The following is a 24,114-nucleotide window of genomic DNA, read 5'->3' on the forward strand; positions in this document are numbered from 1 at the left end:
CTCGTGTTCCTCCACTAGCTCTCTGCAGGCTCAGTTGCTGTTGTCCTGTGCACCACCTGTGTTGCTGTTCCCCAGTCATCTTGTGGTGCTGGTTGCACCATTGAAAGGGTGCTAGGTTCGTGGGTGTCGCTGTCAGTGGTGGGGCCTGGGGATGTGGGACTCGTATGCGGCACCATTGCTGATGAACTTGGTGTTGTGTGTGCCTCCACTGGGGGCTGGGAGCTGCTGCCCTGTCTGCCAGCAGTGGTGTGGGCTGGACTGCTCCATGGACAGTGATGGGAAAGGGAAGCCGCTGTGCTGCCACTGCTGCCCCTCTGGCACTCATATGGGCATGCACAGGACCACCACCAGCCACCACCACTTCCTCAGTGGCATTTGTGTGTGCAAGAGGCCACAGCTTCCACTGCTCCTCATGTGTTTGTGCTCATGCCAGGCTCCCACCACTGCCACTTCGGGTGCATGGAGATGGGCCGCTGTTACCTCCACTCACAGTTGCATGCGCTGCTGCATGAGGATCAGCATCTTGGATCACTACTGCAGGTGTGGGGAGGGGCTGCTCCACTACTTCCACTGCTTCCCACGGGTCCAGTCCACCCACCTTCAGATGTATAGCTTCCTGGATCTCTTAAGTGTCCTCTTGTTCTGCGTAGGAATCCTCTGTTGGTCAGTGAATGTCTACGTGGTTGTAATTTAGAGGGGAGAGACGAAGGGAACCTCTCACTCCACCTTGATGCTCACGTCACATCGATAGTACCTTTTGATGTGCAATACTTTTTAATTTTTATGAAGTCTAATTTGTCTACTTTTTCTTTTGTTACCTATGCATTTGGTATCATATCCAAGAAATCACTGCCAAATCCAATGCTGAGAACCTTTTGTCCTATGTATTCATCTAAGAATTTTCTAGTTTTAGCTCTTACATTTACATCTTTGATCCATTTTGAATTAATTTTTGTATCTGGTGTGAGGTGAAGGTCCAACTTCATTCTTTTGCATTAAGATACACAGATTTCCCAGCACCATTTGTTGAAAAGACTGTCCTTTCCCCATTGAATGGTCTTGGCATTCATGTCAAAATCATTTGGCTATATATGAGGGTTTGCTTCTGGGCCTTCTTTTCTCTTCCATTGGTCTATATCTCTGTCTTTATGCTAGTACCACAGTGTGTTGATTACTGTAGCTTTGTAGTAAGTTTTGAAATCAGGAAGTATGAGTTTTATTCTTCTTTTTCAAGATTGTTTTGGCTATTTGGGGTCACTTGAGATTCCATATGAATTTTAGGATTGATTTTTCTATTTCTGCAAAAAAGTCGTTGGGATTTCAATAGGGATTACATTAAATCTGTAGATCACTTTGAGTAGTCTTGACGTCTTTACAGTATTAAGTCTTCTGATCCATGAACCCAGGGTGTCTTTCCATTTACTTGTGTTCTCTTTAATTTCTCTCAGCAATGTTTTGTTCTTTTCATGGACAAGTCTTTCACCTCTTTGGTTAAGTTAATTCCTATGTATTTTATTCTTTTTGATGCTATTGTAAATCAAACTGTTTTCTTAATTTCATTATCACATTGTTCATTGATAGTGTATAGAAATATAGTTGATTTTTGTGCATTGATTTTGTATCCTACTACTTTGCTGAATTTTTTTATAAGGTCTGACATGGTTCTTTGTAGACTCTTTAGTTTTTTCTTCATACAAGATAATATCATTTGTGAACAGAGATAATGTTACTTCTTCCTTTCCAATTTAGATGCCTTTTATTTCCTAATTGCTCTCACTAGAACTTTCAGTGCTCTGATGAATGGAAGTGGCAACAGTGACCATCCTTTCTTTATTCTTGATGTTAAAAGAAAAGCTTTCAGTTTCCACCATTAAGTATGACACTTGATGTGAGTTTTTCCTATATGGCTTTTGTTATGTTGAACTGGTTTCCTTCTATTCCTGTTTGTTGAGTGTTTTTAAGATGAAAGAGTGTTGAATTTTTTCAAATGCATTTTCTGCATCAGTTGAGATGATCATGTAGTTTTTGTCCTTCATTCTGTTAATGTGGTGTATAACATTGATCAATTTCCATGTGTTCAACCTTTCTTCAATTCCATTAATAAAGCTCCCCTGGTCATAATCCTTTCCCACTTGTATAATCCTTTTAATATACCGCTCAATTTGTTTTGCTGGTATTTTTTAGAGGCTTTTTGATCAGTGTTGATAAGGGATATTCGGCTTTAGTTTTCTTTTCTAGTTGTGTCTTTGGCTGACTTTGATATCAGGGTGATGCTGGCTGCATAGAATGAGTTAGGAAGTGTTCCCACCTCCTCAATTTTGCAGAAAAATTTGAGTGGGATTGGTGTTAGTTCTTCTTAAAATGTTTGGTAGAATTCAATAGTAAAGCCACCAGGTCCAGGGCATTTTTTGTTGGGAGATTTTTGATTACTTACTAAATATCCTTATTAATTAAAGATCCATCTAGATTTTCTATTTCTTTATGATTCAGTCTTGGTAGCTTTTTTGTTTCTAGGAATTTGTCCGTTTCATCAATAGATTATTCAATTTGTTGGCCTACGGTTGTTCACAGTACTCTCTTACAATGCTTTTTATTTCTGTACAATCAGTAGTAATGTCCCCACTTTCATATCTGATGTTAGTAATTTGGTCTTTTCTTTTTTTCTTAGGCCATCTAGCTAAAACTGTGTCAGCTTTGTTGATGTTTTTGAAGAACAAACTTTTGGTTTAATTGATTTTCTCTAGTCTCCATTTCATTTTTCTCTACTCTATGTTATTTCCTTCGTTCTGCTAGCTTTAGTTTTAGTTTGCTCTTCTTTTTCTCATTCTTTAAGGTGTAGAGTTAGGTAATTGATCTGAGATCTGTTTTAACATAGGCATTTATAGTTATAAACTTCTCTGTGAACACAACTTTTGCTGGATTCCATAAATTTTGATATATTGTGCTGTCATTTTCATTCATCTTAAGCTATTTTCTACTCTCTCTTATGATTTCTTCTTTGACCCATTGGTTGCAAGAAGGTGTTGTTTAATTTCCACATATATCTGAATTCTCAGTTTTCATTCTGTTATTGATTTCTAGGTTGTGATGGACGAATATCCTGATCAGTATAAGCTAATCCAGCATTGCTCACATGCACAGGCAGCATATCAGCTGCTTTATCTGGAAGTCCCACATGGAATTTAAAGGAGTTGAAGAATAATCCCCCTTCTCAGGTTAAAGGAAACTTTTCAGTAGTTTCTTGATGTTGCTCTATCCCCATTGAACTACCTTCTTGGTCACCAGAGGTCATAGAGGTGCCTTCTGTTGTCCCAGCATAACTTTTCCCTTGGAGCATCCCTGACACAAGTGTCTATAACTCGGACCAGATGAAATCCAAGCTTGGTGCAGTGTCAGCATCCAGCCCCAGCCTCTCCTTTATTTTTATTTTAGCTATTTACATATAGCAATAACCACTGGATTGTATATTAGCCTGTTCCTTAGGGTTGTTTCTTTTTTTTTTAATTTACTTACATATCCAATGAGCCAGCTCCTTGGAGGTTAACTCCATCATTTCCAAATTCCATAGATAACTTCTACTTCCAGTAACTGACCATAGTGAAGGTGTGCATCATAAAACAAGCGATGCAGAAACCATTCAGGAATGAAGGTTAATCAACCACCCCCTCATTCTTCCTTTTCCCAAACTATGCCTTCACTACCTTCCAGTGAGTTGGGGTTATTCTAGTGAATGCCACTTCTTTTTTTTTTCCTTTTTTGCCGAGGAAGATTTGCCTTGAGCTAACGTCCATTGCCAATCCTCCTCTTTTGTTTTGCTTGAGGAAGATTAGCCCTGAGTAATATCTGTGCCAATCTTCCTCTATTTTTTTTTTTTTTTTGTATGTGAGACACTGCTACAGAATGGCTGTTGAATGCAGTAGGTCCGTGCCCGGGATTCATACCCACAAACTTGGGCCTCCAAAGTGGAGTGCACGGAACTTTAACCACTCGACCGTTGAGCTGGGCCTGTGAATGCCACTTTTGAAGCCAACTGTGTCAGGGGTCACCAAGACCATCCTAGATTCAATGATTTACTGGAGGACTCACAGACTTCAGAAATGCTGTTGTGTTCATGGTTATTCTCTTTGTCTGTTCTGGATGCACGAACACAATATCATAGAATGTGTGGCTTATAAACAACAAACACTTATTCCTCACAGTTCTGGATTCTGGGAGTCCAAAATCATGGCTCTGGCAGATTTGATGTCTGGTGAGGGCCCACTTTCTGGTTCCTAGATGGTCAACTTTTCATATGTCCTCACCTGCCAGAAGGGTCAAGGGATCTCTCTGGGTTCTCTTTTATAAGGACACCAATCCCCTTCATGAGGACTCCATCCTCATGACTTAATCACCTCCCAAAAGCCCCGCTAACAAATAACATCACACTGGGGATTAGGTTTAAAGATGTGAATTTGGGGGGACACAGACATACCATCTATAGCAGCTATGGTTTATTACAGTGAAATGATACAGATTAAATCAGCAAAGGTAAAAGACACATAGGACAGACAGACACACACATAGGAGAGCATGGCTCAGGTTTCCATTTGTCCTCTTCCAGAGGAGTCATAGGGACAGTGTTTAATTCCCCAGCAACAATGAGTGACACATGAACAGAATATTGCCAGTCGGGGAAGCACAAATGAGTCTCAGTGTCCAGGGATTTTACTGGATTGATGTCATAGGGACGGAGCGCCTGTGTGGCTGACAAAAGTAACTATGTCTCCAGCCCCTCCAGTGGCCAGACTGGTACAGGGAGATGCAGGGTCCCCACCACATGTCACATTGTTAGCATGAATGATCTGGCACTTCCTGAGGCTTCAGGAAAACAAAGGCATGGTTATCCAGCAGAATATTCTCAGAGACTAAAAGTCATTTCCTAGGAGCTCGTCAGGGCCAGTCACTGCTTTACAAGGCACAGGATTTGAACCTTCCAAACCTGCTGACTTTACCCTTTACTGGAAGGGACTCACTTAGCCTGGATGCCCACACTCCAGACCCAGCTCCACCCTCCCCACCGTGGCCCAGCATTTCAGCCAGCACCAATAGCCTGCAGCCCCACTTCATCTACGACACTCCAAAAGGTGGGAAACTCAGGGATGGCAGGGAAGTAGTGTGCCAGGTTAATACCCAGGCTCAGTCTTCAGCTGCAAGAGCCCTCCTCGGGATGCCTGACAGCAGTCCAGGAGTGAGCATTTCCCAGAATCTCAGTCACCCAAGATTGGAGGGTCCCGCATTCTCAGCCACTCAGGAGTGCTCACATCTGGGTGCCTCCCCGGTAGGCGCTGCCTCACAGCCAGGCTGGAACTGGACGAGGACACTGCCCTGGGCTCCAACACAGAACACCATCCTCAGATTGGCCAGGTCAGTTCGGGCTCTCAGTAGGCTTGACCAGGGACAGGGAATGAGCCCTGTGGGCTGCAGGCATGCCTTTGTGACAGAAGTCAAACTGGGACCCACGTGACAGGATGATGGACAGAGGAGAAAGAGACCACATGGGGATCTTGGAGGAGGACACCCTGGCTGTCATCCTTGCTCTGCCACAACACTCTGTGACCCTGCAGGGCAGTCCCTCCCTGCCCTGGGCTTCTGTTTCCCCTTTAGCAATGAGATCATATACCAGATGGCCACTGGTTTCTGTTTTCCCGCTCTGATTCTGGGTCTGGGACCTTGTTAGCCTGGAGCCCCGGCTGAGGGCAGGGACTGCCATACTGCACCTGTACCCATCCTCACAAGTGACTACCTCTTTACTGACCACATGTGCAGTGCCCAAGGGTTTCTAATGACTGTCTGCTTACCCGAGGCATGGGCAGACCCCCTGGTGCATTTAGGTAACAGCACGGGGACCAAAGACTCTCAGGGCAGAGGCAGCCCCACCAGGCCTCTGTTGCCAGAGGAACGTCATCCAACAGGAAAAAAAAGAAATTATTGGAAACTGTCTTTGACAGTGGTGTTGCTGGACAGAGACTCCATATCAGCTAATTCAATATGTTCACAGGACTTAAAGAAACCATGTCTAAAGAACTAGAGGGAAGTGGGAGAATGATGTCTTAGCAGTTAAAGCATATCCATAATGAGATAGAAACTATAAGAAGAAACCAAGCAGAAATTCTGGAGTTGAAAAGTACAGTAACTGAAATGAAGCTCACTGCAGGAACTCAAAAGCAGACTTGAACAGGTAGAAGAAAAGTCAGCCAACATGAGGACAGTCAGCTGAGCTGATCCAGGCCGAGGAACAGAAACAAGGATGAAGAAGAATGAGCAGAGATTCAGAAACCTGTGGGCACCATCAAGGATACCACACACACGTTAACGGGAGTCCTAAGAGAAGAAGAGAGAGATAAAGGACTAGAAGGAATATTGACGAAATGTTGAAAACTGAATACTCCCCAAATTTGATGACAAACATTAATCTACTCAACCAAGAAGCTCAGTGAACCCCAAGTAGGATAAAATCAGAGATCTGCACCGGCACACACCACAATCAAACCATCAAAAGACAAAGAGAGAATTTTGACAGCAGCAAGAAAGATGGGAGATGCTCCTCATCATGAACAAAGGATCCGTGCTCAATAATTTGGACATAAGAGTTCTAATCAGAAACCATAGAGGACAGAAAGCAGTGGGATGACAACATCCCTCAGGAAGTGACTGGAGGATGTCACAAGCTCGGGAAAGGGCCTCTGGGCTCCACCAATTGTTCAGTCAGGGTAAATGGGGAACCCACATAACAACCCTTTTGCCCCGGGGCACCCAGATTTAAACTTGCCAAGGCTACACCAGAGTCTAGGAATCTGGGCTGTGCTGTAAGCCCGGTGAGGACCCTGAGCCCGGCAGGAAGCAGCCTCCACCAGAAGAGGCCCCGCCCAGGCATCCACGGGCCTCGCTGAGAACCAGGGCACTTGGGGCTAGGTCTGCGTGCGTGCGTGCGTGCGTGTGTGTGTGTGTGTGTGTCTGTGTGCGCACGCGCGCACGCCTGAGAATCTGTGCATGTTGACTGCAGGAGTGAGTTTGTTCATGTGAGTGTTGTCTGAGTGTGGGTGGCTTTGTGGATGAGTAGATTTCTGCTTGGTGGGTCTGTATGTGTGTGTGTGTGTGTGTGTGTGGGGGGGGGGGGGGTGTGTGTGACCATGAGGGTAAAAGCAGAAGCCCTGTACCCATAAACCATCTCTGGGAGGCGGGCCCTGCCCAGCTCCCCTCCTGCCGTGGTTCGCTCCTCGGCCAGGACTCTGGCGCCCCCCGACGCCCGCCTGCGGAACTGCAGCCACGGCCGCCCTGCCGGGGCCTCCACCTGGATCCTAGCGCTGCGCTGGGCGGGTCCGCGCTGCGAGTCAGGTGAGGCGGCCAGGCCCGCGGCCTCAGAAGCTGCACGCAACTTCTACTCTTCCTTTCTGTCCCCAGGGAGGAGAGGAAATTGGGGTGTTTCCTCCGCGGGCGCTCCATAAAGCAGGGGCGGGGCAAGGCGAGCCAAATGCTACCAACTGGCCCAGCGCCCTGGCTGGCACTGCAGCTGCCTATCTGCTTTCTAGGGCTCTCTCCCAGGGTTTGCTCCACATCACTAGGGACTCAGGCCCGTGTCTAGGTGGTTGGGGGTCTGGGCGCTTCCTGCTCCACCACTGTGCTGACGTCACCCCTGGTCTCTAAGTCTCAGACCACAGTTTCCAGAGGACCCTTCCCTGCGCAGGTGGACACCTGTGACATGCATGGTTCTTGTGGTGCTCCCCCCTCTACCACAGCACCTTCACCAGAGCAGAATCCCAAGGAGGGTGGCTGAGTGTATTTCTAAAATAAGAAATCTCAGTAACTTACATGTAGAGCAGCAGCTCAGAGCATGCGTTTTGAGATGGACCTGAATGCGGCTCTTTGACTTTGACCTCCTGACGTGACCCCTGAGACTCAGTCTCCTCCATGCCTTGGGGACCATAAAGCCACCTGCGTTACAGGGCTGTGGGGAGGACACGTGGAGTGAGCAGCAGAGCTTGGCACGCGAGTCCCTGATCAATGGATGCTGCAACTGCACAATAATTGCAAAGGCCATCAGCTTCACAATTGTACTGTGTGCTCATTGTACTCACGAGGTTTCCTCAAGGCCCCCCGTCCTGGACAACAGGCCCCGAGTATGGGGGGCTCTGCCTGATTTACATGCTAATCTGTCCCTGCGCTTCATACCTCATTAGGGTGACTGCTTGGGAGGGCATGACACATCCAAAGCAAAGGGTGGATAATGACAGTTTGTCCAGGGCCACTGTGTGACCAACACTTGGATCATCCTGCCCCCGCCTGACACCACCTGATTCTCTGACAGTCCTGGGTAGAGAGTTGCTGCCCACAGGACAGGACATTCAACTGAGGCCAAGGAGAGGCCACCGGCTGGATACGGGAAGTCTCCAGTGTGCCCATGAGTCGTGGTCTCCTGGTCTGTAGAGTGGCCTCAAAGCTAGTCTTCCTGCCTCCTGGAGGGCCAGGGACCCCAATTGCCTCAAGCCCAGTCCTTGGCCAGATTTGCAAAGCTGCTTCCCTGCCCCTGCCCATCACCCTCCTGGACTTTGTAGTGGCCCTTTGATCTGTTGCCAGGACACCTTTGCTTGCAGTGCCAAGCCAGCCAAAGTCCTCCAGGAAGTCTTCTCTGAAAGTCCTGATCCAGGCTGGGGCAGTGTCCCCACCACCCTCTAAGCAGTCCCAGCACTGCTGGCCTGGCCTGTCAGCTCTCTGTCTTCCCACTCCTTCTCTTGGTCACGAGCACCGTGGAGCAGGGGCCCACTATCATCTTCCTGCCAGGCTGCAAGTGCCCAGCCCAGCACACAGCACATGGTTGTCCAGTGGGGGGTGGAACAGAAATCAAGCCCTGAGCAAGGCATGATGCAGAGAAGGCTGGGTAAACTGAGGAAGGCCCTGCTGTGTCCCAGCAAGCTACACTCTCTGGCCCCAGGCCTGGCAGGAGAGTGGGGATGTGGGAATTCAGAAGGAGAGGACCAGTTTTCACAAGCAGGAACTGGAAACGTTGAAAGCCAATACAAAGAAGCCACAGCCCCGGGGAGCCATCTCTGGGTGGCCATCTCTGAGTGGGAGATGTCCAGAGGCACCCTGGGAAGAAACTGGTCCTCTTACTGTTGGGGGGTGAGTGAGGGAGAGAACTGGGGGGACACGGAGGTCGGGAGTACCTCCTGCAGGCCCTGCTTCTGCTGGGGGAAAGAATTCGCCAGCTGTTTCCAGAATGAGAGCTTGCTTCACTACTCCTGGGCTAGGTGAGGGGGCCTGACCCCTACCCAGGAAATGCCCCTTCCCCACCCTCTGGGCTCCTTCCCCTTCCCATTTGAGTGAATTTTGGGCTCAGCGTTCCCATCAGCTTCACTGATTTAAAAACTCACCATCAAATCCAATCACTTTTCTTATTGAAGAAGGAGGGTGCTGAGGCCGGTGGGCAGTGGTCCTGCCCTGGCATGGTGTGGTGCCTCTCCTGTTGGATGCTGAGTGAGAGGCTGAGCAACAGGGAGGGCCTGGTAGCAATAATTCCAGCCACACAGTGACAGCCCTGGTGTGGGGTGGTGCCAAGGTTTGCGTCTTTCCTTGAGGGACCAGAGTCAGTGTTGGAAGGGATGGGGCTGGAGCAGGGGGACCTGGCCCAGGGAGAGGGAGGAGGCCAGCAAAGGGGGAGGCCAGAGAATCCATTCCTTGTGGTCCTCAGCAGGCCTGTGAGGGTGTAAAGAAACTACATCATCTCCACTTGCTTTCCATCCCCTTGTCTTCTAGAAAGAGTTTGAGCAGCTGATGTTCAAGGACAAATGATAATGAGGAGGGACTGAGTCAAGATGGCGGCGTAAGCAGACTCTGAGCTCACCTCCTCCTGTGGACACAGCCAATTTAAAACTACTTGTGGAAAAGTTACCCCTGAGACAGAACTGAAAACTGGATAAGAGGAACTCCTGCTACAACGGACAATCCTAATTGAGGTGGAAGAGGCAGAAACTCCCTTCTGGAGAGAAAAAACGCCGCCTTCACAAGCCGCAGCGCTTCACGGTCGCCTGGGAGCAGCCCACAGGTACGCAGCCCTCCCTGGAGGCGCTGGGCCCTGAGCCAGGGAGTGCCCCTGCGGTGGGCATTTTGTGGACCCAGCACAATCAAGACGAGTGGCAGAATATCTAACTTTGCCTGCTACTAAAACATTGGGGAGTACCCCCAGAAAAGCTGGTTCAGAAAGAGATTAAAACCGGCTCTTAAAGGGCCCATGCGCAAGCTCACCCGTTTCAGAGAGCAACCTGAGATCGCCAGAAGGAAAGGTGCACAGTGCTTTGGTGAAAGGAGACTCACCTAATAGGCCCTGTGTGCATCTCGGTGAGAGGTGAGACCTCTCCAGGGACTGGGACATTGGTGGTGGCCATTGTTGTGGCCTGGTGTGGGCATGCTGACACAGACTCCGTTGGAGTTCTCCCTGGGGCCTGCTAGCCAGGGTCTGCCCCACCTGCTAGAGCACCGATTTAATCCAGCTCAGCCAGGGCAGGCAGCCCACCCTAGAGATGGGCCCCACCCAACAACAAGCCCTCAGGCAACTTGTGGGCCTGCATAGATTGGTGACTGGATTCTCTGCAGCCTGGTAACTGAGCCGACTTCAGTGGGGCAGGGCGTGCACAAGGAGCAGGTGGAGAATGTGGGGCAGTGGTGGAGTGTGTGGGGCTCCCGCCGTGGAAAGACTGGGTCCACTTCGGGAGGTTGGGGCACGCACACGGGGCAGGACTGTGTTGACTGTGTGTGTGGACCTGTGGGCGGCAGGGCTTGTCAGCTGCAGAAGACTTGTGCTTCTCAAAGATCCATATAGGGGGTTTGCCCCACCTCCCAAAGCCTGACAAGTGGGTGCTCCTGAGCCTGAGGCCAGCCCCACCCAGCAGCAATCCTCAGAGAGCTGACAAGAGACCTAAAGGCTGGAGGCTTATAGCAATTGTAAGGCCCTGAGCCTAACAACCTGCCACACTGGGGGCCTACTCACTTAAAAGAAATACTGCAACACAAAAGTGGCATTAGAACTTGCAGCCAACTGTGCTAGGGCTCCCCACACCTGATAAAGAGAGTGAAGGGCCCACAACAACTATAAGCAGCTGAGCATTACAACAGCTGGCTAGGAACATAACTCGGCATCCCTGGGCACCTACAGGGAGAACAAACAGGCCACAACAGAAGGACACACGTAGCCCACATAGGGGTCACCCCTGGAACATTGAGAACTGAGGAAAGCACACAGCAGGCCTCCTAAGCCATCACTTACATAAGGTCACCTATCCAAGAGCAGGAGACGTAGCTGACCTACCTAATACGTAGTCACAAGCACAGGGAAAGAGGCAAAATGAGGAGGCAAAGGAATACATTCCAAGTAAGGGAACAGGACAAAACCCCAGAAAAGGAACTAAGTGAAACAGAAATGAGCAACCTACCCGACAGAGAGTTCAAACTAAGAGTGTTAAGGATGCTCACTGATGTGGGGAAAAGAATGGGTGAACTCAGTGAGAATGTCAACAAAGAAATGGAAGATATAAAAAAGAACCAATCAGAAATGAAGAATACAATACTGGAAATGAAAAATTCACTAGAGGAACTCAAAAGCAGAGTAGAGGATACAGGAGAACAGATATGTGAGCTGGACGAAAGACTGGAAGAAATTACCCAAGCTGAACAGGTAAAAGAGAAAAGAATTAAAAAGAGTGAGGACAGTCTAAGGGACCTCTGGGACAACATCAAGCGCACTAACATCCATGTTATAGGTGTCCCGGAAGGAGAAGAGCGAGACAAAGGGGCAGAGAATCTATTTCAAGAAATAATAGATGAAAACTTCCCTAACCTAAGGAAGGAAACAGACATCCAGGTACAGGAATCACAGAGAACCCCAAACAAGATAAACCCAAAGAGGCCCACACCAAGACACATCATAATCAAAATGTCCAGAATTAAAGATAAAGAGAGAATCCTAAAAGCCGCAAGAGAAAGTCAAGTTACATACAAAGGAAACCCCATAAGGCTGTCAGCTGACTTCTCAGCAGAAACCTTACAGGCTAGAAGAGAGTGGCACGATATATTTAAAGTGCTAAAAGGAAAAAACTTACAGCCAAGAATACTCTACCCAGCAAGGTTATCATTCAAAATGGAAGGAGAGATCAAAAATTTCCCAGACAAGCAAAAATTAAAGGAGTTTGTCACCAAGAAACCAGTGCTACAAGAAATGTTAAAGGGACTGATTTAAGGGGAAAAGAGAAGACCACAAATAGGAAAAAGTATCTATTTCCATGATAAGAACATAATGGATACAAATGCACAAAAAAGAGGTTAGATATGATATCAAAAACATAAAAAGAGGGAGGAGGGGAGTTAAAGAGTAGAGCTTTCAGACAAGGGTCAAACTAAAGAGACCATCAATCCTGTATAGAAGAAGGAAGGAACAGAGAAGGACTACTAAAACACTGAGAAAAAAAAAGTTAAAAAATGGCAGTAAGTACATACTTATCAATAGCTACTTTAAACGTCAATGGACTAAATGCTCCAATTAAAAGGCATAGGGTGGCTGATTGGATTAAAAAACAAGACCCATATATATGCTGCATACAAGAGACACATTTCAGACCTAAAGACACTCACAAACTGAAAGTGAAGGGATGGAAAAGATACTCCATGCAAATGGCAATGAGAAGAAAGCTGGGGTAGCAGTACTCATATCAGACAAAATAGACTTTAAACCAAAAACTGTAAAAAGAGACAAAGAAGGGCATTACATAATGATCAAGGGAACAATCCAACAAGAGGATATAACACTTGTAAATATCTACGCACTCAATGTAGGTGCATCTAAATATATAAAGCAATTATTAACAGACATAAAAACAGAAATAGGCAGTAACACAATAATAGTAGGGGACTTTAACACTCCACTTACACCAACGGATAGATCATCCAAACAGAAGATTAATAAGGAAACATTGGCCTTAAATGACACACTAGAACAGATGGACCTAGTAGATATATACAGAGCATTCCATCCAAAAACCAAAGAATACACATTCTTTTCAAATGCACTTGGAACATTCTCCAGGATTGATCACATATTAGGCCACAAAAGAAGTCTCCATAAATTTAAGAAGATTGAAATAATACCAAGCATCTTTTCTGACCACAACGGTATGAAACTAGAAATCAACTATAGGAAGAAAATCAGAAAAGCCACAAATACGTGGAGATTAAACAAAATGCTACTGAACAACGACTGGGTCAATGAAGAAATCAAAGAAGAAATCAAAAAATACCTGGAGACAAATGAAAATGAAAATACGACATCCCAGAATTTATGGGATACAGCAAAAGCAGTTTTAAGAGGGAAGTTTATAGCGACACAGGCCTATCTCAACAAACAAGAAAAATCTCAAATAAACAATTTAACAATGCACCTAAAGGAACTGGAAAAAGAAGAACAAACAAAGCCCAAAATCAGTAGAAGAAGGGAAATAATAAAAATCAGAGCAGAAATAAATGAAATAGAGACCAAAAAAACAATAGAAAAAATTAATAAAACCAAGAGCTGGTTCTTTGAAAAGATCAACAAATTTGACAAACCTTTAGCTAGACTCACCAAAAAAAAGAGAGAAGGCACAAATAAGTAAAATCAGAAATGAAAGAAGAGAAATTACAACAGACACCTGAGAAATACAAAAGATTATAAGAGACTACTATGAAAAGCTGTATGCCAACCAATTCGACAATATGGAAGAAATGGATAAATTCTTAGAATCATACAACCTTCCAAAACTGGATCAAGAAGATGTAGAGAATTTGAATAGACCAATCACCAGTAAGGAGATCGAAACAGTAATCAAAAACCTCCCCAAAAATAAAAGTCCAGGACCAGATGGCTTCTCTGGTGAATTCTACCAAACATTCAAAGAAGACTTAATACCTATCCTTCTCAAACTCTTCCAAAAAATTGAGGAGGGAAGCTCCCTAACTCATTCTATGAAGCCAACATTACCCCAATACCAAAACCAGACAAGGACACACGAAAAAAGAAAACTACAGGCCAATATCACTGATGAACATCGATGCAAAAATCCTCAACAAAATACTAGCAAATCGCATACAAACAATACGTTAAAAAGATTATACACCATGATCAAGTGGGATTTATTCCAGGTATGCAGGGATGGTTTAACATTCACAAATCAATCAACGTGATACACCACATTAATAAAATGAAGAACAAAAATCACATGATCCTCTCAATAGATGCAGAGAAAGCATTTGGCAAGATACAGCATCCATTTATGATAAAAACTCTAAATAAAATGGGTATAGAAGGAAAGTACCTCAACATAATAAAGACTATATATGAGAAACACACAGCTAATATCATCCTCAATGGTGAAAAACTGAAAGCTATCACTCTAAGAACAGGAACCAAACAAGGATGCCCACTGTCACCACTCCTATTTAACATAGTACTAGAAGTCCTAGCCAGAGCAATCAGGCAAGAGAAAGAAATAAAAGGGATCCAAATTAGAGAGGAAGAAGTGAAAGTGTCACTATTTGCAGATGACATGATTTTATATATAGAAAACCCTAAAGAATCCACCAGAAAACTTTTAGAAGTAATAAACGAATATGGTAAAGTTGCAGGATACAAAATCAACATACAAAAATCAGTTGCATTTCTATACACTAACAACGAAGTAGGAGAAAGAGAAATTAAGAATACCTTCCCATTTACAATTGCAACAAAAAGAATAAAATACCTAGGAATAAACTTAACCAAAGAAGTGAAAGAGCTGTACACGGAAAACTATAAAACATTGCTGAAAGAAATTGAAGAAGACACAAAGAAATGGAAAGATATTCTGTGCTCTTGGATTGGGAGAATTAACATAGTTAAGATGTCCATACTTCCTAAAGCCATCTATAGATTCAATGCAATCCCTATCAAAGTTCCAACAACATTTTTCACAGAAATAGAACAAAGAATCCTAAAATTTATTTGGAACAACAAAAGACCCTGAATAAGTAGGGGAATCCTGAGAAAAAAGAACAAAGCTGGAGGTATCACACTCTCTGATTTCAAAATATACTACAAAGCTATAGTAACCAAAACAGCATGGTACTGGCACAAAAACAGATGCACAGATCAATGGAATAGAATTGAAAGCCCAGAAATAAACCCACACATCTATGGACAGCTAATCTTTGACAAAGGAGCCAAGAACATACAATGGAGAAAAGAAAGTCTCTTCAACAAATGGTCTTGGGAAAACTGGACAGCCAGATGCAAAAAAATGAAAGTAGACCCTTACCTTACACCATACACAAAAATTAACTCCAAATGGATTAAAGACTTGAATGTAAGACCTGAAACTATGAAACTTCTAGAAGAAAACATAGGCAGTACGCTCTTCGACATCGATCTTACCAACATATTTTCAAGCACCATGTCTGACCGGGCAAGAGAAACAATAGGAAAAATAAACAAATGGGACTACATCAAACTAAAAAGCGTCTGTACAGCAAAGGAAACCATCAACAAAACGAAAAGACAACCTAACAATTGGGAGAAGATATTTGTAAACCATACATCTGATAAGGGCTTAATCTCAAAAATATACAAAGAACTCATGCATCTCAACAACAAAAAAACTACCAACCCAATTAAAAAATAGGCAAAAGACCTGAACAGATATTTCTCCAAAGAAGATATACAGATGGCCAACAGACACATGAAAAGATGTTCAAAATCAATAACTATCAGGGAAATGCAAATCAAAACTACAATGAGATATCACCTCACGTCTGTCAGAATGGCTATAATTAACAAGACAGGAAACAACATGTGTTGGAGAGGATGTGGAGAGAAGGGAACTCGCATACACTGCTGGTGGGAGTGCAAACTGGTGCAGCCACTATGGAAAACAGTGTGGAGATTCCGCAAAAAATCAAGGATAGAACTACCTTATGATCCAGCTATTCCACTGTTGGGTATTTATCCAAAGAACTTGAAAACACCAATGCGTAAAGATACATGCACCCCTGTGTTCATTGCAGCGTTATTCACAATAGCCAAGACTTGGAAGCAACCTAAGTGCCCATCAAGGAACGAATGGATAAAGAAGATGTGGTATATATACAATGGAATACTACTCAGCCATAAGAAACGATGAAATCCAGCCATTTGTGACAACATGGATGGACATTGAGGGTATTATGCAAAGTGAAATAAGTCAGAGGGAGAAGGTCAAATACCGTATGATTTCCTTCATTAAGTAGTAGATAATAACAACAATAAACAAACACATAGAGACAGAGATTGGATTGGTGGTTACCAGAGGGGAAGGGGGGAGGGAGGAGGGCGAAAGGGATAATATGGCACATGTGTGTGGTGATGGGTTGTAATTAGTATTTGGGTGGTGAACATGATGTAATCTATGCAGAAATAGAAGTATAATGATGTACACCTGAAATTTATACAATGTTATAAACCAATGTTACTGCAATAAACAAAAAATTAAAAAAAAACAAAAAAAAAACAAAAGTGGTGATTGCATATGTCCATAGCCATCAAACTGTACACATTAACTATGTGCAGTTTTTTGTATATCAATTATACCTCAATAAAGCTGTTAAAACAAAACAAAAAAAATGATAATGAGGAGGAGGAAGCCAGCCCCCTTCTCTGGGGACAGAGTCACATCCTCTGCTAAGCCACTCTAGTACCATGAGCTTCCTAGCAGCTCAGTCAACAAGGGCAAGTGCCCACCCCACATTTCACTGGGTCAGGAAAGGAGACAGGCATGAGGAGACTTCTCCCCTGGGAGGCCTCAAGAGCTAGGAGGTCAAGGACCAGTTTGTAACCAACTTAGGAAGGGTTTCCTGGCATTGAACTGGCTGTTGTGTCACTGGGAAGCTCTGAGAACAACCATGCTGCATCCCCACCCAGATTTAAAGGTGCCTCAGCCACAGCTAGCTGTGGGTGTGAAACTGAGGAAATTGAGCCCACGGCCAACTCGGTGAGGGTTCTCAGCATCACTGCCTGTAGCCTCCAGGGAAGGGGAGGGGGAGGTCAGCTCTAGGCAACCACTGGGAACAGGGGCCCTGGTGCTGGGTCTGTGTGTGTGTGTGTGTGGTACGTGTATTAATGTGTGTGTATGTAGTTTTGTGTGTGTAAAGGTGTGTGCGTTGCTGTGTGTCAGTCTGTGAGCAGGTGGGTAGTGTCTGAATGTGTGAGTGTGTACTCTGTCTGTGTGTACTGAGTGTACTAGTGTGAAGTGAGGGACATGGAGAACTTCATCCCTCCTCTCACTCCCCCCTCTTCGTCCATCTGATAGTTGTGACCTCCCTACAGCAAGTGCCAATACAAACCTGGGAGGCGAAGGTCACTCAGGAGGAGGCAGATGAGATAATAGGAAGGTGAAAATGTGTTCTGGGGATGAGGCTTTGACCACATTAGGGAGTGTGAGCCTGATATGACAGGTGGGGGAGGATCAAGTCTAGAGACCCCTGGTTCTTTCTCGGAGCCTGTACAAGGCTGGGGAATCAAGCTGGGGCTGGGGACATCACTTTTCTGTACCCCCCACCCAGAATAAGCACCTGGAGAGGGCAGCAGGGACGGGACTTCTGTGCCACACCTGCACCTGAACTTCCATGGCCCCTCCCTGCACCCTGTGGCAGCTCAGTCATCCCAACAGGTAGGGTCAGAGCAGAGGGCAAAGGCCAGTCTCAGCTCCCTTTATAAAGAGGGTCCAGGCTGGTCGAGCCCTCAGGGTTGGTGAGAGTGCCCTGCCTGGCCTGGTCCTAGGTGCCTGGTGTGGTGAGTGGTGCCAGTGTGTCCAGAGGAGCCCAGTGCCCACTGAGGCAGCCATTGGGCTGCTGACCGGGGAGACACTGGGGCCCCTGGCTGTGGCCGTGGCCATCTTCCTGCTCCTAGGGGACCTGATGCACCAATGCTGGGCCCCACGCTACCCACCAGGCCCCATGCCCCTGCCTGGGCTGAGCAACCTGCTGCAGGTGGACTTCCAGGACACACTTTGCAGCTCTACTTGGGTGAGGAAGGTGGTTGGGAGGTGAGCACAGAGGTCCTGGGGACCCACCTAGCAGCAGACAGTGGGTGGTGGTGAAGCCACAGGCTGGACAGGGAGCTGGGTGGAAAGGAGGAGGCAGGTTTGAGAGGCCTCCTGGGGGAGGGCATCTGTGCAGGGCCTGGAGGACAGTCTGAATTTTCTAATCAAAGGTCAGAGAGGACAAAGGCCTGGAGGGGGTGGGACTTGGTAGTGAGTTTGGGATCCAGTGGGACAGAGCTTAAGTTGTGTGAGCCTGAGTCCCTTCTGAGGACATCAGGAGGAAAGGTCTTGAGATTGGAGGAGAGGAGTCTGGTCATGAGCCCCATTTACATCAGGAAATCGAGGTTGAGAAGGAACAGTGACCAGATTCAAATCTCTTCCTGCTGTGAGTCCTTGGGCCTCACTGCTCACCTCACTGAACCTCAGTTTCTTCACCTGTAAAATGGGATGCTAACTTGGCCTCCTGACATCTTGGTGACCTCTGCAAAGTCACAGCTGGGTGATCTGATACAACGTGAGGTCCTCAACCATAGAGGATGTGACCACCAGCGTCACAAGGCCAGATAAAGTCCTTGCACCCACTCACTGCTGGTGGCCCAGGGGTCCCTCCAGGTCTATTGCCAGGAGATGGGGTCAGGCAACCTCGGGCGAGACTTGTCTAACGCCATTGACCCTTGTCCTGCAGCTGCGGTGCCACTTCGGGGACGTGTTCAGCCTGCAGCTGGCCTGGATGCCCGTGGTCGTGCTCAAGGGGCTGGCGGCCATGCGCGAGGTGCTGGTGGAGCGCAGCGAGGACACAGCGGACCGCCCACTTATGCCTGTCTTCCAACACCGGGGCTTCGGACCACACGTGCTAGGCAAGTGGAGAAGGGGAGGACCGCTGCCCAGTGGGGGACTGGGTCCCCAGTGATCAGAGACCCAGCAGGGCCAAGCAGAGGCAGGGTGGTGGACCTGCGGTGAAGGGAAGAGTCAGCGAATTTGAAGGGGTGGCAGGTGGAGGAAGAAGCCTGTGCCAAGGGTTGGCAGGTGGATGCGGGCAGGGCGGAGGGCGAGGCATTACTGGGAGAGGGTGGGCCAAAGGCCACTGCAAGGAGGAAGGCGATGTCTGGGTGGCAGGAATGAGGAGGACAGAGTCGGTGTGGGCGGGGCATGGGGCGGGCTGGGCCCCTCCCTGGACGAAAGGACATCTCGGTGGGCAGAGCGAAGAGTGGGGCCAAGACCTGCCCCTAGTGGGGAGATCTGGCAAGCCATGTGAGTGGGCAGAGGGTGGGACCTGACCCCAGCCGGGAGGTCTAACATGAGCGTTACTTCAAGGCCTTGAGGAGAATACTGTGGGGGAAGCAGGGGCTGGACTGTGTGAGCAGGGCAAGGGCAGGGATATGTCCTCGGCATAGACGCAAGGGCGGGCGACCCACCAGCATGGTGGGTCCGCAGAGGCGAGGCCAGGGCCCACCCGAGCCACGCCTACGTCCGCCCCGCCCCCAGGCGCCCTTTTGCCTGCTATGGACCCGCGTCCTGGTAGCAGCGGCGCTTCTCCGTGTCCACCCTGCGCAACCTCAGCATGTGCAAGAAGTCACTGGAGCAGTGGGTGACCGAGGAGGCCTCGTGCCTCTGTGCCGCCTTCGCAGACCATGCTGGTGAGTGCTGGGCTGAGGGACAGGAGACAGGGATGGAGGCTGGGAAGAGGAGATGGAGGCGACCCCTTGACCTGCACTGACCCCTCCCGGGACACCCCTTTAGCCCCAACGCCCTGCTGAATAAAGCAGTGGGCAACGTGATCGCCTCCCTCACCTTTGGGCGCTGTTTCGAGTACAAGGACTCGCGCTTCCTCAAGCTGTTGGACCTAACAGAGTAAGGACTGAAAGAAAATTCTGGCTTCCTGCCCCAGGCACCTGGGTGGAGGGGGCCAAGAACCCTGCAGGAGAGCTCCCTGGAGGAGATGTCCACCTGCAATGGGCCTCCACGGAGGAGGATTTGGGTAGAGGGGTGTAGGGGCAGGCCCCAGGAGAGGGCTAAGCAACCTGTACCTCTTTGATTGGAAGCCACCAGAACCCATGAGATGTAGATTTTAGGTTTATACATTTAGGGACAAGGCCAGAAGAGAAGGTCGTAGTTGGAACATGGGGAGGAACCAGGGCAATGGTAGGGATACCTAGGGAGGGGCTGGGACCTGACTGGTGGAGGTGAACATTTGAGCACAGGGAGGATCCAGGGCCCCACTTTTGTGGCCTGCACAGGTGGTAAACGCCATCCCCATGCTCCTGCACATCCCGGGGCTGGCTGCCAAGTTCTTTCCTGGGCAGAGGGCCTTCATGACCCTGCTGATGAGCTGGTCACCGAGCACAGGATGACCCAGGACCCGGCCCAGACCCCCCGAGACCTGACTGATGCCTTCCTGGACGAGGTGGAGAAGGTGAGCTGCCAGGGACAGGGACCAGGTTGTGAGTTGATGGCCCATGAAGGGAGCCTGGGCAAGGTGGGGCCTGTGTATCACCTGGTGATCATGCACCTGGGTTGATGAGTACAAAGTGTGAGGCCATTTGGGGGCTCCTCCTTCTGCCCCTGAGCCCACCCTCTCTGCATGGCCCAGGCCAAGGGGAACTCCGAGACCACCTTCAATGTTGATAACCTGCACCTGCTGGTGACTGACCTCTTCTTTACCAGGACGGTGACCACCTCGACCACACTGGCCAGGGACGTCTTGCTCATGATCCTGCACCCGGATATGCAGCGTGAGCCCAGCCTGGGGGTCTGGTGGGATGGGCCAGGGAGGAGAGGGACAGGCTGGGGCCCTGAGCTTACATTGGCTACCAGGAACTCTGAGAAGAGGCTGGACCCTGGCTCAGAGGTCAGAGTGACCTCCTCCTTCCTGTGGGCACAGCCCCTGCACAGGAGTCAGGAGGAGGTCAGTGTCCAGCACCCTGGGTTCTGACCACTGTGGGGATGCTTGTCTGTCCAGGCCGTGTCCAACAGGAGATCGATGAGGTGATAGGGCAGGCACGGCGCCCAGAGATGGGAGACCAGACCCACATGCCCTTCACCATGGCCGTGGTCCATGAGGTGCAGTGCTTTGGGGATATCATCCCACTGGGCTTGCCCCACATGACATCCCGCGACATTGAAGTGCAGAGCTTCCTCATCCCCAAGGTAGGCCTGTGGCCCCCCTCACCCCAGCTCAGCTCTATCTGCCCCCTGGTAGCCCCCTTCCTGGCCATTGCCAGGTGTGACCAGGACTGCAACCCAAGCTACATAGTTCTCATTTCCACAGGCAGCAACTCTCTAGCCTGGGTGGGTGTGGGGAGGAAGCAGCGGCAGGGCCGGCCAGGTCCATGCAGAGCCGGCAATCTGAGTAGGGGAAGACAAACTAAAGTGTGCCACAATGTGTTGGAGGAGCCATGCATGCAGGGGCAGGTGGCAGGGAGGGTTCCCATGCTATCTTGGCCCTGCCATGGGGACAGGGAGGGTGGCAGGAATCTCTTGGGCTGAGACTGACTTGAAAGAGTCCAGTTGTGTGCCAGGCAGAGAGTGTGGCACATTTGTGTCTGGTGGCAGGGGTCCAGGCATCCCCCTGCCAGCCCAGACCCCACCCATGCCAGTAATCTCCTGCCAGGGCATGATGCTCATCACCAACCTGTCATCGGTGCTGAAGGATGAGACCGTCTGGAAGAAGCCCTTCCGCTTCCACCCCGAGCACTTCCTGGACGCCCAGGGCCGCTTCGTCAAGCAGGAGGCCTTCATGCCCTTCTCAGCAGGTGCCTGTGGGGAGCCTGGCTCGCTGCTCCCTCCTGAGGGAGACTTGGAGGCATGGAGCCCAGGACCTCAGGCTCACTGACCCCCTCATATGCACCCACAGGCCGCCGCTCGTGCCTCGGGGAGCCCCTGGCCCGCATGGAGCTCTTCCTCTTCTTCACCTGCCTCCTGCAGCGCTTCAGCTTCTCGGTGCCCACTGGGCAGCCCCGCCTCAGCGACCACGGTGTATATGGTGGACTGGTGACCCCCTCCCCCTACCAGCTCTGTGCTGTGCCCTGCTAGAGGGGTCACCAAGTCCCCAACCGGTTCCTGGAGAAGCACTGATGTACAATAAACCAGACTGATGGCTCCAACCTGGCTTGAGTCCCACTCTGGCCCCGTGACCAGGCACAGCCAGTGATTCGGCCTCAGCAGCCTCCCCAGGCCAGCCTCTACCCCTCCCTGTTCCAGCCTCAACTGTCATTTAACCCCATTTGAGAGACGGGTATAGTGAGGCTCAGAAGGTGACAGCTTACCTCCTAGTCACCCATGGAGACCCAGCACTGGCTGCCCTGGTTGGTGACTAAGTCCATGTAGAAGTCTTGACTCCTGGGTGTCAGGGAGCAGGAGGAGTGTGAATGGGCTTCTGATAGGAATCAGCCCGATCCCTGGCTGGGTGAGCACACTCAGCTTCAGGGATTCACTACAAGGCCTCAAAGGGGTCAGAAAAGCTGTTACACTCACGGTTATGGTCTTTCCAGAGAAAGATCCAGATAGAATCAGCAGTGGTCAAAGGCACATAGGTGGCATTTAGGAGAGCAGGCAAAAGCTTCCTGCTGTCTCTCCAGAGGATTCATGCCGACAGTGCTCGGTTCTCCCAGCAATGATGTGTGACACAGCAGAGAGTATTGCTCACTAGGGAAGCTCACCTGAGTCTTGGTGTCTAGGGATTTTGTTGGGGGTCAGTCACTTAGACTTGGAGAGCCACATGGGTGACCTCAGTTACTCAGTCTCCTGCCCCTCTCAGTATCAAACAGTGTGGTCCAAGGCCCCCCCCATAAATCACATTGTGGGCATAAACTGCAGTGTGACCTCAGGCCCCATGTACAGAGACACTCTTGTCAGGCAGGTCATCGCAAGGGCGTAGGGGATGTTTCCGTGGAGGTTGTCAGGGCCAGGCATGTTTTTGGGGATGTGCATGGATTGAAAATGCCAGAGCTACTGAGTAAACTTTTTACTGCACAGGCCACTCCCCTGGTTTTTGGCTCCTACAGCAAAATGGTCATATTTGTTTGACTATCTACATTTTGTGTCTGTGTGTGGAAATCCACTATAAAATTTGCCATCTTAATCATTTTTGAGGGTACAGTTCAATGCTATTACATTCTCATATTGTTGTGCAAGCATCACCCCATCCATCTCCAGAACTCTTTCATCTCACAAAACTGAAACCCTGTCCCCATTAGACAATAACTCCCCATGCCCCCCCCAACCCTGTAGCCCCTGAATGTGACTACTCTGGGTATTTCATATGAGGGGAATCATATGGTGTTTGTCTTTTTGTGACTGAGTTATTTCACTTGGCATGATGTCCTCAAAGTTCATCCACGTTATATCGTGTATCACCATTTCTTTCCTTTTTTAGCTGAATAATACTCCATTGTATGGATAGACCACATTTTGCCTATCCCTTCATCCATCGATGGGCACTTGGGTTGCTTCTACCTTTCAGCTTTTGTGAACACTGCTGCTATGATCATGGGGTACAAATACCTCTTTGAGACTCTGCTTTCATTTGTGGATATAGAAGCATCAGACTGTTTTCCACAGCAGCTGCACCATCTTGCATTCTCACCAGCAGTGCACAAGGGTTCTGATTCTCCACATCCTCGCCAACACTTGCTATTTTCTGTTTTGATGATAGTAGCCATTCTAATAGGTGTGAGATGGTACCTCATTGTGGTTTCGATTTGCATTTCCCTCATGTTGAGTGATGTTCAGCATCTTTTCATGTGTTTATTGTCCATTTGTATATCTCTTGGTTGAAATGTCTATTCAAGTCCTTGGCCATTTTAAAATTGAGTTGTGTGTTTTGCTATTGTTGCTTTTGAGTTTTAGGAATTCTTTCTATATTCTAGATATTAATCCCTTATCAGATACAGTCATGTGCCACATAACAACGTGTAGGTCAACAGTGACCTCATGTATGACAGTGGTCCCATAGGATTAGCACCATAGAGCCTATGTGTGTGGTAGGCTATACCATCTAGGTGTGTGT

General features: G+C 48.3%; 1 pseudogene; it reads left to right on the forward strand.

The window, feature by feature from the left end:
- The first annotated feature begins 496 nt into the window (after nucleotides 1-496).
- LOC131421411 (cytochrome P450 2D14-like) lies at nucleotides 497-22,149 on the forward strand (annotated as a pseudogene).
- Nucleotides 22,150-24,114: the final 1,965 nt, after the last annotated feature.

The sequence above is a fragment of the Diceros bicornis genome, chromosome 25, assembly GCF_020826845.1.
Source record: "Diceros bicornis minor isolate mBicDic1 chromosome 25, mDicBic1.mat.cur, whole genome shotgun sequence".
Taxonomy (NCBI): domain Eukaryota; kingdom Metazoa; phylum Chordata; class Mammalia; order Perissodactyla; family Rhinocerotidae; genus Diceros; species Diceros bicornis.